The 4552-nt window shown below is 38.4% G+C and overlaps 1 pseudogene; it reads left to right on the forward strand.

Moving 5' to 3' along the window:
• The first annotated feature begins 2232 nt into the window (after positions 1-2232).
• Positions 2233-2390, forward strand: LOC142441865 (U2 spliceosomal RNA; annotated as a pseudogene).
• The last annotated feature ends 2162 nt before the right edge of the window (positions 2391-4552 follow it).

Consider the following 4552-nt stretch of genomic DNA (forward strand, 5'->3'; position numbering starts at 1 on the left):
AGCCACAAAAGAATAAGAATTTGAAATCTGGTTGGCATGGTTCTACCTCTCTGAATGAGTGTTATTGAAAGTTTTGACCTATCACCAATCCCCATTGTTTGTGTAAATAGTGTCTATTCACTTAAGAGTTTAATCTGTACAAGTCAACCATTCATGTACTGTTGGGCTGAAAAGCCCACCTATACATGTGTAATTTCCTTCTCTCAACAGTGCTGTAAATTCTATACCATTGAATAAATTAATGACACTATCAATATAATTATCTAGTGCTTCAGGGGAATGACTATAATGTTCTCTATCATAAAATTATAATGATGTCTCTAAGGTGAGCCAGAGACATAATAAACCATAGATCCATACATGTATTTGGGTCCCAAATTAATTATTTATATTATCCAAACATGTATTTGGGTCCCAATTATCCATACTTGTATTTGGGTCCCAACTTAATTCTAGCCCAAATCTATAAACAATTTGTTCTTAAGACATGTCCCTACTAGATACTCTCATGAAGAGATCACTGGAGATACAAGTGCTATAGAAAAGTGTGGTGAAGACAACAGATGGTGGCCAGCTATCAGAAAGAACATTGTCTGGCATCTTAAAGACTTGTCTTCAAACAAACAGCCATCTAAGTGAGGCATCAATTAGATACACAGAAAAAAAATTCAAAGGAAATTTACCAAAAAATTTTTTCAGTGATTTCCTTTGAGTGCAATAAATTGACATTTTTCTTATTTTATATTTTAATATTTTCTGTTTTCTCTAATGAAACTTGGGTGGAAATTTTAATTAATTACATATATTAAAATCTATGTGAGGTACAATGTTACAGATGAAAGATCCACATCGAAAGGATATCACTGAACTTAAAAGCTAATGAAGTCACAATAATATAAACCAGGAAAGTGATATTCCTAGAATGTGTGAGCAATAAAATTACAACGACAAAAGTTACTATTAGAAATGTATCTGATTTCAAACATGATAGATGACTTCAGAATTTTTGTGCAAAAAGCCTTTAATTAAACCAGTGGTCTAACTCAGCTATTTTTCATGTCTTAATTGACTATCTACTAGTACATGCCAGTTGCTATTGTTTTTAGGTCCCAGGGAGTCGGTCCTAACCCCTACCAGCCCTATGCTCAATAAACACTGCAAGGTCCTGTATCATCCTCACAAGGGTTCCTATCTTTGGGCCCATTGTTGCGGCCACTGGGCCCATCCATCTCCTTGAGGGCCTTCCTCTTTTTCACGGACCCCCACTTTAACAAGCATGATGTCTTTCTCCAGGGACTTGGCTCTCCTGACAACATGTCCAAAGTAAGTCTCGCCATCCTTGCCTGTAAGGAACGCTCCAGACATACTTCCTCCACGACAGATCGGTTTGTCCTTTTAGCAGTCCATGGTACTTTCACTGTTCATCGCCAACACCACAGTTCAGATACGTGGATTACTCTTGCTTCTTCTTTATTCAATGCCCAACTTCCACATCCATATGAGGCTATTGAGAACAAACACCATGGTTTCTGTTAAGTGCACTGTCAATCTCAAAGTAACATCTTTGCTTTTCAACCCTCTGAAGAGTCTTTTGCAGCACATTTGCCCAAGGCTACTCAGCATTTGGTCTCTTGACCACTGCTTCCATGAGTATTGACTGTGGATCCGAGCAAGACAAAAACCCATGGCGACTTTACTTTTTCTCCATTTAGCATGATGTTACCTATTGGTGCAGTGTGAGGATTTCGGTCTTCTTCCCATTGAGTTGTAATCCATACTGAAGGCTGCAATTGTTGACCTTTATCAGCAAGTGCTTCAAGTCCTCCTCACTTTCAGGAAGATTATTTATATACCACAGGTTGTTAAAAAGCCTTCCTCCAGTTCTAATGCCACATTCTTCTTCAAATAATCCAGTTTCTCTGAATATCTGCTTACCACAGAGGCTGAGTAAGTATAATGAGAGGTTACAGCTTTGCTGCACACCTTTCCTGATTTTAAGCCATGCGGTATTCCTTTGTTCTGTTCACACAACTGCCTCCTGATCCATGTGCAGGCTTCACAGGAGCACATGAAGTGTTCTAGAATTCCCATTCTTCTGAAGGCTATCCATAGCTTGTTAGTATCCACACTATTGAAAGCCTTATCATTGTCAATAAAACACAAGTAAACATCTTTATAGTATTATCTGCTTTCAGCAAGACCTATTTGACATCAGTAATGATGAACCTACCCATAGCTTCTCAATCTTTTAGTTAAGATCAAGTGTAGTATTTGTTCTTATCAGTAATGATGTCTTGTATTTCATGTCTTCTGAATCCAGCCTAAACCTATTTCAGCTCCCTGTCAATGTATTGCTGAAACCATTGTTAGATGATCCTCAGCAAAATTTTACCAGTATGTGATATCAATGATATTGTTCTGTAATTTGAGCATTTATATGCCATTATTATATATGGATATACAATTATATATCCCCAAAATTGATATGATATGATCTGTCTTCAAGACACTTACAGAGTACTATTCAGGGCTGTGGATTTTAATTTATCTGGATTTAATTAATTTGGGTATCCTCACCCTTTTTCCAAAAAAATGGCTAAAATAAATCATTTCAAAATATTCCCTTCAGAAGTTAAACAATCAGCCATTTAGCAGAGAAGCAACAAGCCTACAAGGAAGAAGCACACCAGCCTGTGTGATCATGGGGTGTTGATAGGCTCAGGTAACAGACACCAGAGACCCAAAACAACAACAACAAAACATATTGTTGAGAATGGGGAGGGTAGGAGCAGAGACCCAAAACCCATCTGCAGACAATAGGACTTCCCCTCACAGAAGGGTGACAAGGAAGGGTGCCAACAGGGTGCAGTATAGCATCAATAAAACACACAATATTCCTCAGGTTCTTTGAGGCTTCATCACCCCACTATAATGATCCCAGTCCTGCCTTTCAGTTATGGCTAGACTGGAACATGTGCACTGATACAGACACACAACATCCAGGTCAGATAAAACCCTCAGGAACAGAAATGGGAGTAGCCATACCAGGAGGGCTCAAATAGAAAGTAAATGTTTAGAAAATGATGATGGCAACATAAGTACAAATATACTTGATACAATTGATGTATGGATGGTTATAAGAGCTGTAAGAGCCCCCAATAAAATTATTTTTAAATGATTAAAATATATAAAATAATATAAATGCAATGAACTCATATAATATAAATGAAAAATAAAATATCCTTTCAATTTAGTAGACAGGAAGGAAAATTAAATCCATGAAGCTGACTGATGACATAATTTTAAATTTGCCATTAGAATGCTAAATGAAGATACAAGTTCAAGTTGAACCAGGAAAACAATTCATTCTGAGCACCCACTGCTGTTTGCATCAACATACGCTAGAGGAAGATGTCGGTTTTCCAGAAGTGAGTCAGTTGGCCCTGACCATTTGCTGAATGAAAATATCCATTGTCTTCCACACGAAGCTTGCACACAAAGAAGACAAAACACACCCAATGATAATTAAAGGGAAAATTTATCATGTTTACTTATTAATAAATGCAGGTGGAAAAATAATCTGTCACCTTGATCCTAAGACCAAAGTTGTTCAAAAATGTTTTAGTCAAGAACGAATGAATAACATGACCTTCAGTCTCGGGGCCCTGCGACCAAAATAACTACATAGTTCCAGGCTACCACTGCCAGTCACTCTGGAAGGAATCACACAAGAAAGTCCTGTGAACAAAACTTAACACCATAAATGAAGAGTGAGCGTTCAGGTCTGATCAAGATTAGTGAGACCCTTGGATACTCTTTGCACCTGGGCCATACCCACAGCTCAACTTTCAGCCATGTGATAGACTTATTAGGTGAACAATAGCAGCATGAAGGTACGGACTCCGTTAGGCCATCAATCACACATAGTCAAAGGGCTAATCTGCCCAGGGATAAAGGTCAGTGGGTAGGAAGGCAGAGAAAAGAAATAACAATGGAAAGAAATGGCAGAGTGCTGTTACTTTATGGGTAAAGCAGTCAAGGCCATGAACCAAAATGCCTTTGAATTGTTAAGTGGAAAGCCAATTTGCTCTGGAAACTTTCACCCAATTCTCAGTTTTAAATAAAGAAGTCAATTATAATAATTCATAGCCTTAACAAGGGCACCATAGAAACAAGGAGCCAAACTTAAGGGTGTAGCTCATAGAAGTTTCCCTGAAAAAGGCTTCACTGAAGCTGCATTTTGAATAAAGGATGTTGTGAGAAAAAAGAGATGAGTAATGTGCTTGATGAAGCGAGCTGGTGAAGGGGGGGGCGGGGGGGATTGACATTGAGATTGTATCCTGGAAGCAGATTTAGACTTTATGCTAGCTAGCGGTAATGATGCGCAACCCTGTTTGCATCTGGGGAGCTTTTGAAACACACCCGCATGCAGAGATCCTCATTTAATGAAGCTCGGGAGAGCATAAGCGTTGGCATTTTCAAGTATGTTCCCCCAGTAATCTGATACTCAGCCACTATTGAAAATCCTTGGCTAGACAGATCTTGAGACTGA

This window comes from Tenrec ecaudatus, chromosome 2 (assembly GCF_050624435.1).
Source record: "Tenrec ecaudatus isolate mTenEca1 chromosome 2, mTenEca1.hap1, whole genome shotgun sequence".
Classification (NCBI taxonomy): Eukaryota; Metazoa; Chordata; class Mammalia; order Afrosoricida; family Tenrecidae; genus Tenrec; species Tenrec ecaudatus.